General features: G+C 40.5%; 1 long non-coding RNA gene across 1 annotated transcript in view; it reads right to left on the reverse strand.

The window, feature by feature from the left end:
- The window catches only part of LOC133385813 (uncharacterized), a 49,095-nt gene extending 38,772 nt beyond the window's left edge, over positions 1-10,323 (reverse strand). Inside the window, exon 1 of the long non-coding RNA XR_009762971.1 lies at positions 10,174-10,323. This is a non-coding gene — a long non-coding RNA (uncharacterized LOC133385813). The remainder of the gene's footprint in view (positions 1-10,173) is intronic.
- Between the last annotated feature and the right edge of the window lie 5,634 nt (positions 10,324-15,957).

Genomic DNA, 15,957 nt, shown 5'->3' on the forward strand with positions numbered 1-15,957 from the left:
CCTCACTTTCTAGTTTTGCCTCCTCAGGATCAACAAGCTGTGACTCAAGTGGCCGCACTAACTGACTGCTGCTCTCAGCAGCAAAACCTGCAACAGGCGTCTCTGTAATAAACAAGAGATAATGCTCCTATATGGGTGAACTTCAGCTGTGATGTGCCCCCATCTCTTCCCCATGCTGCAAGATCCCCCAGTCAGAGTGGAAGTAAGCAGGTCAATAGCACAATTAAAAGAGATCCTATTTGCATCATTTTTGCTCACTGAATAACCCTGCCTGGGCCAGTCTAACCTACTATCTCACAGGGTTGTTGTCAGAACAAAATGAGACTAGGGTTCAAATCCCCACATAGCCATGAAGCTCACTGGGTGACCTTGGGCCAGTCACTGCCTCTCAGCCTCATGAAAACCCTATTCATAGGGTCACCATAAGTTGGAATCAACTTGAAGGCGGTACATATATTTTTTATTTTGAATATGATGATTATGATAATAAATATGCAGCATTTCAAATTAATTCTGTATGAGAAGCATTCCATGCCAAGCTTGGAAAATCAAGGATGAGGTATAAAATGTAGACAAAAATACTTTTGACAAAATGCCGTTTATCTTTTATATCTATATCTATAATTAGCAATACAGCTGAATGATGTATGTAAAGTATTTTTTCTTTCCCTTTTCTTTTTTATTAATATTTTAGTACTACTGCTAAAGTTCTGATGAAAGAATAAAGCATTCATTAGCCAAATTCAAATGATTAGAACACATCACATAAATTCCACTGATGTTGGAGTTTTTGCCATAGAAAATGAAAAAAAATATAACCTATGATTGCCCAATAGACAATCAGAACTAATATAAAACCCTATTGCTTCTCATTTGCAAATCTTGCAAGATCTAAGGTAACTCTAGATCATGTGAGTTCAGGTGATGCATGTTATGTACATTTGTATAGATATTAGCAGAGATTGTCAACAGTCTATCTCTCTCTGGGACTGGGAATCTCTCTCTTTCTCACAGAACATGAGTTTGAGAGCTGGGGGACTGAGAGGAGGAGCTGCAAGGACCCTACTTCTCACCTCATCTCTGCCAAGAACAAAAAAATCAGCCTTAAGCCATTTATTATATGCCTAATGATTTATTATTATTATTATTATTATTATTTATTATTATTATTATTACTGAGACAGTTTTTGTCCCACATACAATTCAGTCTTGTGATTAAACAGGACAAAAATACAAATAAAAAGAAAGATGGAGTTCAAATAAATATACAATAAAAAGCTAGCCGACATTTAGGAGTGCTCTGTCTGGATAAATACAGCACACAGCTATGCATGGGAACAAGGGGGAGAGTTCAAAAAGGGGGGGAAGGAAGAGAAGTAGACCAGAGCTTGGAAAAGTTACTTTTTTGAACTACAGCTCCCATCAGCCTAATCCAGTGGCCATGTTGCCTAGGGCTGATGGGAGTTGTAGTTCAAAAAAGTAACTTTTCCAAGCTCTGAAATTAGGCCAAAGTTTCAGAAGTGCCTTGTGATTGATGGAGGGGGCGGCAACGAGGCAAGGAGAGGCAGTGGGGGGGCAGAAGGGGCCACGGGGGGTGGGGGGGCAAAAATGCCATGGGGTGCAGAAGGGGCCGTGGGGGGCACACACACACACACACACACACAAATCATCGTCACTCACCTCCACAGCTCTTCGCCATTCTGCTGCTGCCTTCTCCTCCGTTGTCCTTGCCCTGGCTTTTTCCTCCGGCGTCCATTTTTTCCTCTCAGACGCTAGCAGGCCCTGCCTATTCACCTCTTCCCTCGTGCCTCCTAACACAGATCACGAGGGAAGAGACAGTCTGCGCAGAGGTCCAATCAGTGTGAGGCACATGTCTTGTGTTAACCAATCACAGCCAGGAGCTGACTTCTCCTTGTTCCCACCCCCAAGTAACGTCCAACCTAACGTGGAAACGTTAAAGTTGCAGCTGAAAAGTAGGGAAATTACTAGTCGTTCTGTTACTTGCCAAATGTAATGGAATTACCCACTCGTTATTTAAAATTGTAACGAATTACAAGTAACTCGTTAAAAATAATGAGTTACTTCCAAGCTCTGATTTTTCCTAACGTAATGCATTTTTGTATGCATTTTTTCACTAATATATTCATTTTTATGCACACTTTTCCATCAGAAATTCCCATCATAGAATTTTGGTAAACATTGGTTGGATAACTGCATCACAAAATTCAGATAAGTGCAAAGGACAAAGACTGGCTGTTTCTGTTTTCATATTGTTTTGGAAAGGGGAGATTTGATAGATTTGCCTTTAGTGTATAGATGTAGGTTGGTGGATTATAATTGTATTCTATGTTAAAACTGTATTATATGTTGTATTTTTAATTATGTACACCGCCTAGAGTGGCCGTTCATTCGGCCAGATAGGCGGCCTAAAAATAAAATTTTATTATTATTATTATTATTTAAATGAGAACTGAATCAAATTTCTCCCCCACCCCTAGACCAGAGACATTACGAGGAGTAAGGCAGCATCATCAAGTCTCCTGCAAAGCAAGACTTGCTCATGTGGAACCCTTCTACAGTGGCAGAATGTTTCTCTCACCATCATGCAAAGGCTCCAGGTAACACACGTGAACCAGAGCTGTGAGAGCTGAACTAAACTCATTGACCACACATACATGAATTTAAATTTTTAAGAAAAGATTATGTTATAAAACAGTACCATTTTTTAAACATTGTAGTAAGACAAGCTTGGGTATATTTCCAATGCTATTGTCCTCACCTAGTTTCACTGAATAAATATATTGCTTATGGACTGAGGTTTTTTGGATACATTTGATGGGTTAGGCAAGCGTTCCCTCTGATTTATAATACATTCTCTACTTTTACTCAGGAGAGTCCATTGCTAAGAAATTAGTCAAGGGAGAGGTGTTACAGTCCAGCAATGATAGCAGGAAACCTGAAAAGTCCCAGGGTAGACTGAAAATAAACTCTGGAATTCACTGGCTATGTAACCTGACATGAATTGCTTGACCTCGTGTTTTTAAAGCTTTTATGTAATGCCACTCCAGACCTTGCCTGAAGGACAGATGCTGCATCCGCTTTGACTATGAGTGTCAGGAACTGTATAAACACACATCCATATGGGGGGAAATAAATAACCTCTTCTGTAAGGGCTTTAAAACTCCACCCATATTTATTTTTATTAGTCCTTCATATGTGTGATATTTAAGCTGCCTAAAAAATATGAATTGGGAAGTAATAAGATATTTCTCTGCCAGCATTCAATCTGATATTGAAAAAGAACATTCTTTGGCCCAGCCCACCAAACCATTGAACAGTGATTTTGACTACACATTCCTTGACTTACATACTTAATTATTCATTTGTTTATTAACATATTCACAAAGATACTCAGAAATAGTGTCTGATAGACTATTCTAGAATGGCTGTTGTGCATATGATCCCCCTGGCCTCTAGGATACTCTGTTTCAAACGATTCCATTTTATTTATTACCACAAACTCTCTCCATGAGATGTAACCAAAGTTTGTCCTCTGGTTTATGGCTCATAGTTTGTCCAAGAGAGCTAATCTACAAGCCCTGGTTTGGATGACATGCTAAACCAAACTATGGCTTAGCTCAGTGTAGCACAGCAGCAAAACAACTGGGAGCCCAGCCCACACACTTGTGCTTTCACACCAATCCATGGTTTGGTTTAGCATGGCGTGCAAATTAGGTCATTGTGTTGTGAAGCATAGGATTGTCTCAGGTATGCTGCAAGATACAAAGTGAATGAAAAAGAGTAAAACTCTCAATTGGATCAGAAATCAAGATCTACAAAATGTAATTTTAAGTATGCATTAATGGTAATTTACTAGGTCTAAGACAGCAGTGAACCATATAAACGTTCATCATAGTTACAGATTTCTGGGGATTTAGAGCTTTCTGTTACACTAATGGGCACATTATATCCTTTGATTTGTTTTATTAACTATTCAGATAAGAGGATCCTTTGTCTACTAAGAAATATCCAGAGAATCAAATAATTTTTATGCTGGAAAGGAGACTTAAAGGCCACTTCAAATCAAATCATAGGACTGGAAAGATGCAATATAGGGCAGGTGTAGACAAGAAGAGGTTAATGGAGCCAGTAACATTGCTGATAATTGCCTTAATGGCCCTGACAAGGTGGGATATTATTTCCTTGTTGGAGAAATAACAGATCAACAGTCCACAATGATTAGGAAACAACTGGAGAAATCTACCTGTTATCTGGAATGTGAGAGCCATTTTGTCGCCCCTCATGCACTTTGATAACTGAAATTTTTAATCTTGGGCTGTGAACACACTAGTCACCAGAGCAAAGCATTTCCATTCGCCACACCTGGAGGAGGAACATGTTGATCTGCTGATCAGTTGCAAAATCTCTTTAAAACTGACTTAAAAAAAATGCGCTCAAACTGCTCCCACTGGGGCAGGGTTTGTGTGCCCCTGTTTTCAGAAGAGAGAGGTGGAGATGCACTGGAACCAGCAGAACAGTGTATATGTTTTTACCCTTGGTGTGAAGGAAACCAAGGGCCTGGTTGTAGATTGAGAGAGACTGAGAATGGCACAGAGACTTGGGTCACTTCCAAATTACCTGGTTATTGAGCATTCATTCTGATTTGCTTGTAGAAATTTTGGAGGGACGTTAGACAACACTGACTATTTATTAAGCATTCATTCTGATTTGTTAGTGGGGAGGTTACATGATGTTCCACACTTTCCATTGCATTTTCCTGTCACTTTCTTTATCATAAAAAGTCTGATGGGGGTGCATGTGAGGGTGTGTGAAGCAGGATTGTTGTACAAGAGTGCCACATCATCTTTAATTGCATAACTCGATTAACTGCATGTGATTCAGTCCCACACAAGAAGAGCAAATGTCTGGAAGTGCCACAGAGAGCTGAGTTTGTGGCTCTGCAAGCTAACAACATTTGGGAGTGCTAACTGCCTCTGTCCAGAAACCCAGTATGATGGGGCAGTGGATCTGGCTGTCTGTTGGAACACTTAAGCTGCGCCTCCACTTATGCTCAACTTATGTATTTGCAAATACACACAAATATTGCAAAACGTCAATAAGCATCCAGTGACCTCCTTGAACAGAAACAAAACCTGAGTAAGCATGCTTCCTACTGCAACTTTTCCCTGTACAGAGAAGTGGGCTGAGTGTAACATTATCATGAAATGCAGAGTCTTCGTTCCCACCCCAGAGCAGGACTGTCTGCTGGTCTAATGATGCAGCCTTCCAGGCATTGCTGCCTCCATACATTTCAATGGAACTTGCAGGACAGTCTGTGCAAGCTTTGCTGAAATGAATGGACATAGCGCAACAGTGCTTGGCTGATTGTGACAAATTCACCCTGTGCAGCTGGCATGAATGGGTGCACAATGACAAATGGCAGAGTATCTTTTAATTTCACCCACACCCACCCTTTTCACACCAACAGTACTGCACATCCAATTTGACTTCCATGTGGATTTTTTTTTTTTAATGTGAAAAATCCACAACTGATATATTTCTTCTTTTGGGCTGTTAATTTAATTGATCTGCTTTGACTCTGCCTGTTTTATTACCTGCTTTATAGAATTAAACTTGAAGCTGTTTTCCTGACAGCAAAGGACAAAATGATGGATAGGATTTACCTTCTGTGAAATCAAATACTGTGATCACAGAGCAAGCCCTCCCCCAACCTATAGTACCTTATTGCAGTTTTTATTCTGAATGCTTATTTATCAAAAATGTGAAAATATCCTGGAACAGTGCAGATAAAATACAAGACAGGGCAAAACATTACTTATTATATCATGTTACTATTTTTTATATTTGGAACTGTCACAAACTGAAAATATTTTTTACAATGTCTCGTTTTTATATACCAAAAATTATTAGAGAATCTTTGCATGTAACTTTTATAAAGCTTATAAACTCTTACAAACATTGCAACAATGTGATGCTTAGATTAGAATTACAGGACCACGCCTCTTTTCCCACTGGGCACATCAGTGCCGCCTCATTCATACTCTTTTTCCCTAGAAAGAGTTGGAGTTTTCTGCCAACTCTTATTGGATATGCACAGGAATGCTTAGTTTGTTTTAAGGACTTCTCAAAAAATGTCAGGGAGAGGTGGTACGCATGGGAAGGAGCTATATACAGATGTTACTCATACAGCAAAGGCCATCCAACTGCACTGAAGTCATGGCTTAACACACTAGTAAATTGTACTGATTTGCCCTCTTATCATGGATGCTACACAACAGAGGATACCAGAGTAGGCTCTGTTATGGCACAATGCCTGAATGTAACCCACGTGGTTAAGGTACATGCAGTTGTCCACATGCAAACCCTGAGCGTCACATTCATGTTTTTATCATTCTGTGTAGGACTGTAGCCTTAGTTATGACATATCTTTCCATTATATCTTTCAGATTTTAAACACCTGCATTAGTCAAGCGAGATCTTCTTACATAAGTAGTGATATGCCTGCATGAAGGTTAAGATGGCTCTGTAACTTGTGTCCATTTACTTATTTATACATATTTACCTGGAAGGAAAAGTTTTGAATACTGGAAGAATTGGTTCACCACAGATGTCAGGATTATACTCGGTATGTACACAGAGGAAAAGATGGTTCAGCCAGTGTATAGCATTATTACATAGGAACAGAAGGAGCTCCCTTACACCCTGAGTCAGACCATTGGGCCATCTGGCTCAGTATCACTGACTAGCAGTGGCTCTCCAGGGTTTCAGTCAGGACTCCTTCCCAGCCGTCCCTGGAGATGCCAGGGATTTATCCTAGGTCTTCTGCATGCAAATCAGATGCTCTACCATTGAGCTATGGCCCTTCCTCAAACTACTCTAAAACAATTTTTTTCCTAGATCCCACAGACACTGAGACTGCATTCTTTAAAACATTACCTGAGCAGGATAAAGGTCCAAATTAAGTAGGAAATTAGATATGGGCTTGGATAATAAGTGCTGTGATGGTTAAACAATATGATCAACTCTGAGTGTGGTGTTGTGCAAATATGTAAGCCAAAAAAGAATTCAACTTGTGTAAACAAGTCAGATGGCCCAGGAACAGAATGTTGGATTGGGCAGGTATCAATGCCCTAGCATGCTTCAAGTGAAGAACAGGCATCCTTTTACTAATCCAAGTAGATCTGAAACAAAAATGGCGTTCCATTGCTAAGAACTATTTAACAAGGTACATGTTTTTGTTTAGCATCCCTGTTTAAGAGCAATTTGCCCAATATCCTTCACAGGAAACTGAGCTGGCTCATGAAAAGTCACAGAGAGTTCAGATGTGAAAATGCATCAAGGAATTGGCTTGTGAAGCTGCTTCAACCAGGCATTTGAAAACTACAGGAACATTGTGCCCTTCTTTTTGCAAGGTCCCCGTTTGGATCCTGGAAATATGCCTTTGGGAAATCAAATTACATACCTTGCATGCTGCAGGTAATGAAATTCCCGTAGATGTGTGCAGTTAAACCTGCTTCTGAGGTCCCTCTGGAAGAACCGTGGATATGAAACAGACATTTGGTTTACAGTGGCATGGAGAAAATGGCCCAATATATGCATAGTAATCTGCACATGAAGAAGCTGTGCAAGCATCTACGCGTGAACAGCTGGCCTTGTGAAGGCAAGTGGCCATGATGAGAAATTTTAAACAGATCCCAGATGGAAGTCATTTTGTATCCAGCAGCCCTTGATGTGATGGACAATGACTTTATGAAAAGTCCAATCCTATGCATATCTATGGGTTCAATGGAACTTACTCTCAAGCTACTTTATCTACTCACACAACAAACGTAAGACTGCACAAATAAACTGGAAGGTTTCATCCCCCCTCCCTCCCCCAAGCAGTTTCCCTTTTAGAAACACACACATGACTATCCTATCTATCCTGGTTTTGTTCAGGCTTATAGAAAAGAAATAGAACTGAGGCATACTTATTAAGGGACATATTGTGTTCATATTCAGCCTGTGGTGAATGTTTAGTGATGCATGTGGCCTGGTGCTCTACATATCTGTTCTCTTACTTTCACCACTGTATTTTGCTAAGATTAAATGTTAGATTGCTTTGCTACATGTGGGGGGAGGCTGTCTAGGTCACAGCTCAGTGATAGAACATCTGCTTTGTATATAGAAGATCCAAGGTTCAGTCCCCGGTGTAATATTTGCAAGTGTTGAAATGAACTCCAAACACTGTTTAGAAGAAACAAACTTTACTGAACAGTCTGTTGCAACATAACCAAGAGCTCTACTTTAGTTTTCCTACTGGTCCCACCCCCAACGGATTCCCCATACAACTGCTTCTAATTCACTTGAGTTCCTACTCACATTACACCCGGCATCTTCAGGTAGGACTGGGAGTGTCCCCTGCTTGAAACTCTGGAGAAAACCCCTCCCAGTCAGTGTAGACAATACTGACCAATGATCTGACTCAGTTTAAGGCAGCTCCTTATGTTCCTATGAACCAGTGAGTCATGTAGCAAACTGCATGTATGCAATATTGCGGCCCTGGGCTCCTACTGGGAGGAAGGGTGGGATAGAAATACAATAATAAATAAATGCCTTTTTTCCTCCCTAGTTTTCTGTAAATGTGTGTGTGGAGGTGTAAGGACACGTCTCCAAATCTAAATTATTGTTTTTGCAGATTGTATTTCCAAACGTTATGCAACAAACCAGAGATCTCTTGTTTTTCAAATTTATTTACAAGCATTTTGGCAAAGAAATTTTAAAATGCTAACGCTATGATCCTTTGCCTGGGAGTAAGCTGCATTTAAAAAACTTTAACGAAAACATTCATAGGAATGAGTTGCCTTTTTCAGAAAATCATCTTGTACCCCCAATAACCAGCTTTCTACTTTTTTAAAATGGAACTGGAAATTGTACAAAGCTAATAATTGTAGATGTGTCTACCCCACCCATTACTGAAGATTAAAAATGAATTATTATTTTGAATTTTCACCTTTATCACTGGCATAGTGGCATTGTATACCGCAGGGATAGCCAATGCTGGTGGACTCACTGATCATGGGCCTTGCTGCCTGGGACTGATGGGAATTGGAGTCCAACAACATCTGAAGGGCACCACATTGGCTGTCCCTGATATACCCCTACCTAACCATTAAGTCCGATAATTTCTCCATCAGCAGCTCATGACTCTGAATGCTCCAATTGACTTCCAAACACCTTCAGGCCTAGGGCTGCAAGAATTCTATACACACTTAACTGAGAGGAATTCTCATTTAACTCAATACAATGAAACACTTCGGAGTGGCCATGCACACGATGTATGCCATTTTAGAATGTCATGGAGCATATCAGCACTGAATTAGGCTAGAGATGAAATTTTTTGGTGATTACCTCACTGTGTATGCACCTCAAAAAGCCTTACCAGATCTAATACATGTTGGCACTGCTGGACATAATCCTCAAAACACAGTGGTATATTAAGTAGAACTCACCAACTTTAATTTTCAGTTGGATTCCCAGCAAAGTTAATGTTTGTGGAAACATTCCTCCTGAGTCAATGAAGGTCAGAACCTTGGGCCTAACTGGGTTTTCAAAATGGCAAATCACATATGATACATCTATTGTTAGTCTACAGATGGAGAATCAAATGTTTGAGTCCTCCTTCATGTGAAAATGCCCGTTCCTTCAAAACTAGCTTGTTAGTGAGGAGGTTAGACTACCACATTCAGACTGGCATATGCAGGGAGGATATTTCCTGCACTGATACGCTCACAATTTTTGAAAGTGCTATTTTTGTACCTAAATGAAAGTGAAACAGTTCTTAGTCTCTTTGCTGGAATGAGTAGCTCCTTAGCTTTTGCCTTTGTGTTTTTAAAATAATAATGACTCATTTAATTATTTGTCCAGATACTAACAGATTTTATTTGAAAAATCAGTTTGATTTGCCTAGAGGTAATTGAGAAGAGGATGTTGATAGTTCGCTAATAGAATCAGCAAATGGTTTATTTATCTAACTCTTTCAGAAAAACAACTAGTTCCTAGAGATAGCTCAGATGATTAGCTACCCACTTAATACTTTTGGCTCATTGGCTGCAAAATAAGGCTTAAACTGAGCGGTTTAAAAGCAAGCAAACAAACAAAATTAAAGCTTACTTTGTTTGGGAGAGGGTTGTTTCGGTCAAAAGTATGGCAGTCTGTTCACAGTCCAGCCAAAGGTAATCAATTTAAGGTGTTTTTGATTGCAGGAGAAGTGCTCAAGGGAAAACCACAGCTTCCATAAGCTCCTACTTGCTGGCGTGTGGTTAGCTAGCCTGACAGAGCAATGAAGAGGGAGGGAATTTCTTTTTAAAAAAACCCTGTCTGCACTCTTCTCCCTGTATGCCCTTCTCCCTGGTCACTGTTCCTCTTGCTAGGGATGGGAGAGAAATTTGATTCAGTTTATTTTATTTATTTATTTAAATAAATATAGCCGATGCTGTCTGGGCAGTTTACAGCAATTAAAAACATTAAAAACAAATACACAAATTTTAAAACACAAAAAAAATTTAAAAAACACAATTTATAAAATTTAAAAACATTTTAAAAACACATACTAAAATGCCTGAGAAGAGGCACAGTTGAAACTGATTTTTTTAAAAAAAAAATGCATTCTGAAACAACATGAAACCAAAACACAGCCATCCTTTGAAATTTGCACTTATCCGAATTTTATGATGCAGTTTTCCAATTAAGCAATGTTTGCAAAAATGCATATATTAGGGGAAAGTGTGCATAAAAATGAATACATTAGTGAAAGTAGCATACCAGCATGCATTATATTAGAAGAATCTGCTTGCAAAAATGTGTACATTAGTCAAAACTGCATACCAAATTTATTTATTTGTTTGTATGCTGCTGTTTCATTTTTGAAAACATCAACATGGTTGACAACAAATAAATATGTTAAATAGGAATAAATACAACAAACATGTTACAACAAATAAATAAATATGTTGACAACAAATAAATATGACAACAAAATGTGTTTCATATGAGAAATTCTCAGCTGCAGAAATTGTGGAGAACCAAACTGAAGGTTGGAAAAATGAAAAACGGAGATAACCAAGATTGACAGATCTTCCATCCCTGCCTCTTGCTGCCATCAAACTCTAAAGGGAGCAAGGTTGAAGTGTGCTTAGGGGTCCAGGGACAGGGGAGGGCTGCAGTGATGGGCAGGGACTGGAGATTCTTTTCTGGTTCAGATTTTGAGGCAGACTTTGTGAGCTCCTGAGGTTTAATCCTTCAACTTCTACAATTTTCATATTTAAGAGAAATTGCATGAAACCCTTTTTTGGTCCAGCACTTGCTGATTGGTCCACTATGGCTAAATACCTTATTTGGACAATGGCACATTTAGCTGGCAAAAATCCCATATCTGCAGATGTTTGTCCCTCTCTTTGAGTCTGGCCTCCCGCTAAAACAATGCCAATGACATTCCCTCCTCCACCACCCCCAGATTCCTATAAGGTTACAAAATACAAGGAAGTAACAAGATGCTGAAATAGCTACCTGCTGCTAGCACGTTGTTAACTTTCTGGATGCACCAGAGAGTGGGCACAAGGGTGCCAAAGAAGCCTCTCACCTACTCTTACATTACTAAACTAACATGAGATAGGGAGGCTTTTTATTACTAAGGAAAGTACATAGGAAGCTTCAAAGGTGATACTGAGGGCTGCTTCCTATTTGTAGTCATATGGATATACTTTTTCAACCCATTCCCAATATCATTTTTCCCAAAAAAATTATTTAATGGGTTGTATCCAACTATAACTTGACAAATACAAGTTCTGAAGCAGACTCACCTGATCTGCACCAAGTGGACTCATATCGGTCCACTTCAGAACCACTCCAGATTCCATGATGAGTGTTGTCTCTTTTCTTTTTTCCCTGTTGCCTGAAATGACACATGTGCACTTTGCCATGCATGCAACTTCCCCCAAGGGATGTGGGCAAGGCTCTTGGAAATATCAGCCAACTACATGTATACTTGGATCTTGATCTTTATCTCAGAAGAGAGTGGGGGAATGCAACCCTGCTTGTTCTCCTTGACCTCTCAATGTCTTTCAATACTGTTGACCAGGGTATCCTTCTAGAGCATCTCAGGAAGGTGGGGGTTGGAGGCATTGTGCTTCAGTGGTTCTGCTCATACCTCCAGAACCACTTCCGAAAGTAGTTATGGGAGACTATTGTTTGACATTATGAGAACTATGGTGTTCTGCAGGGTTCCATCTTGTCCCCCATACTATTTAAAGAAGCCACTGGGAGCTGTCATCAGGACATTTGGAGTGAGGAGCCATCAATATGCAGATGACACCCAGCTCCACTTCTCTATTCCATCTGAATCAGGAGAGGCAGTTGAAGTATTGGTGCTTAGAGGCAGTGATGGTCTAGATGTGGACAAATAAACTGAGGGTGAATCATGAAAAGACAGAGGTGTTATGTGTTCATAGTTCTCATGTCCAAGATGCGGGGAGATGGTCTGTTCTGGGTGGGGTTGCACTCTCTGTGAAGGAGCAGATCTGCAACTTGGGGGTACTCCTGGATCCAACATTGTCACTGGAGGCTCAGATGGCATCAGTGGCTAGTAATACCTTTTTCCAGCTCCAGCGGGTTCAGCAGCTTTGGCTTCTTTTGGAGAGATTACTTGGCTGCAATACTCTGGTACTGTTCTGGTAACTTCCAGACTGGATTATTGCAATGCGTTCTACATGGGGCTGCCCTTGAAGACTACTCAGAAATTTCAACTGGTCCAAAATGCAGCAGCCAGATTTCTGGCTGGGGTTCACTTTAGATCTCATATAAACCCTTTTGTAAAGCTACTGCATTGGTTGCAAGTTAGTTTCTAGGTCAGATTCAAAGTGTTCATGTTAGTGTTTCAAGGCCAAAATGACTTAGACCCCAAACATCTAAGAGACTGCCTCCTTCCCTACAGACCCTCTCAGATGTTGAGATCAGCAGAAGTGGCCTTCTTGGTAGTTCTGCCATGTTCAGACATTTGGAGTGATGGTGTCCTGGGAGAGGGCATCTCTGTGGTGGCCCCTAAATTGTAAAACTCCCTCCCCACAAAGGAGTGTCTGGTAACTTCACTGTACAGTTTTTGGACAATGCTGCAGGCACATCTCTTTACCCAGGCCTTTGACACCTAAGTTGCATATTTTAAGGACCCATCCTATTTTTTGTGATATAGTGATTTTAGGCTCTTTTAAACTGTTTTTAATAATGTATTTTAAAACTGTTGTCACCTGCCGTGGGACATTTGGGTGAAAGGTGGGTAATAAATTTAACAATAGTAATAGCAGCAGCAGCAACAACAACAAATGACCAGAAGGATAGATTGGGTGGGTTAAGGAGGTGGCAAACTCCTTTGAAGAAGGGGGTGGTGTCCACTGCCTTGAAAGAGGCAGCAGCGTTTCCCCTCCTTAGAAAGCCCACCCTGAATACAGAGGTTTGCAACAACTATCGCCCAGTTGCAAATATCCCATTTTGAGGCAAGGTGCTTGAGAGAGTGGTAACTGGGCAGCTCCAGGAGTGCTTGAAGAAAGCAGACTCTCTAGGACTATTTCAATCTGGCTTCAGACCCATTTTTGGCACAGAAATGACCATCCTGAGGGATGATCTCTGCTGGGAGAGGGACAGGGAGTGTGTATTCCTGTTGAATCTTCTGGATCTCTCAGCAGCTTTTAATACTAATGACATGGGATAGTATTCTGTATAGCATTAAGCCAATCGTTCCATCTGTACAAGGATTTCTCCTTGCCCAACAGAACTATCTCCCCCTTTCCTCCTCCCCATGCCCTTTACACATGTTTGGGGGGTTCTCCAGAACACCCCATGCAGCCACATGCATGGGGAGGAGACGAGAAAACCATGTTGCGCTAGTGTTAAATCTAGTGCTTTGTTAGCACAAAAACTTTCTTGAATTCTGCCCATGGTATCTTGCTGGACCAGCTCTGTGGGTTGGGAGATGGAGGCACAGTAATACTGCAAGACCAGGTCCAGAAAATGGCAATGGGGAACTTCTGTTTAACTCCATTGCATTTATGCTGTGGGAGTCCCACTGGGCTCCATCTTATCCCCAAGCTCTTCAACATCTATATGAAACTGCCGAGAGAAGTTATCAGGAAGTATGGAGCACAGCATCAGCAAGTCCCTGTTGAGGCCCAGCTGTTTCTCATCATCATCGGAATCAGGTGAGCAATAAGGATGCAGACCAATAAACTGAGGCTGAATTCTATTAAAATAGAAGCACTGTGGGTAGATGGTTCTCACATCTGGAAACTAGGCAGACTGTCTCTTCTGCATGGGGATCTACTCCCCTTGAAAGCGCAGGTGCATAGTCCACAGGTACTCCTTGATCCAGCTTTGACACTGGAGGCTCAGATGGCCTTGGTGGCATGAAGTGCATTTTTCCAGCTCTGGATAGTTTGTCAGCTACAGTCATTTCTAGCCAGAGATGGCCTAGCCACAGTGATGCTGCGCTCTGGTAACCTCTCATTTCGATTACTGTAATGAGCTCAGCGAGGGGTGGGGAGGTGCCCTTTGAGATTAGCACAATTAATCTACAATTAGCACAGAATGAAGCTGTGAGAATGTTGACTGGGGCAGCTGGCAGGGATTATATGAAAGATCTTCATGATTGCCTGTTCATTTCCTAAGCATGATTGCATGGCAGTAAATCCCACTGAACTCAATAAATATGCAAACGATCAAACCTGCCCTCCTCCTCCTGCCTGCTCTGATTCCCCTTCTCCCCTCCCCATCCCCTGTGGTCAGTTTCACCTATCCTACGCATGATCACAGGGGAGTAAATCCCACTAAGCATGCCAATGATGAATCCATTCTTAGCAAACTTGCACAGGATCCCATTTCTTACTTTCCAGATTAAAAAGCAGAAAAATTCACTAATTGGTAAAAACCCTTGCTGTTTAAGAATGTACCTATAGCCCACAGATATTTCTGTCCAACTTTAAAAAACAGGGAAATTGCTATAGTGAATGCACCAGGGGAGCAGGAGACCTGACCTCCTCTCTGAGATATTGTCCTGCCCTACAAAGTTGTCAAAATGCAAACACCATTTGGGTTGGTCTTTCACAGTCCAATCCACTTCCTGTGTAGCTTGGAAGAATTTGGTAACATGCTCCTCTGAGCAATATGGTGAGTGGTGGTAAAGAATCTCAACAATTTTCAGCACTCTTAAAATTATAGTTCCCAGGTAGGGATGCAGAAGAAATTTGATTAAGTTTGCATTTTAAGCTGAATTTATCAAATTCGCAATTTCTGAAACAATAGAAAAACAAGCCACTCTTCAAAATTCACACTTATCTGAATTTTGTGATATGGTTCTCCAACCAAGCAACATTTACAAAAATATATACATTAGGGAAAAGTGTGTACAAAAGAATATATTAGTAAAAATAACAACATACACAATGCATTATATTAGGATAAATTGCTTGCAAAATAATTGTACATTAGTCAAAACTGCATACAAAATTGTATTTATTAGGAGAAATTCACACTAAAATGCTGAAGAATTTTCAGAAGGATTTTTTAAAAACAACAACACATTGCTGCAGAAGGATGGCAAACTGAATTTAAGATTAGAAAAAATTAAGAAACCGAGAGAACCAAAATTGACAGATTATTCCATACCTGTTCCTGGGATTCTTTGGGAGTAGCCATAACTGCTAAAAGGATGTAACAGAGCTTTAAACGTATAGTGTGGGTGTGAGTTTTGAACATGGCATCACTTGCAGGAATATTCTCAGACATGTTTCAAAAACCTGCTTCAGAAAATCTGATGTTCAGCATTATTTCTTCTCAGATCAAAGGCTTCACTAGAAACATTACCAGTAATCCTGGGCTGTTTGAGTTGAATTCAGACTTAGTCGTGCTTAG

The sequence above is a fragment of the Rhineura floridana genome, chromosome 5 (genome assembly GCF_030035675.1).
Source record: "Rhineura floridana isolate rRhiFlo1 chromosome 5, rRhiFlo1.hap2, whole genome shotgun sequence".
In the NCBI taxonomy this organism is placed as follows: Eukaryota; Metazoa; Chordata; class Lepidosauria; order Squamata; family Rhineuridae; genus Rhineura; species Rhineura floridana.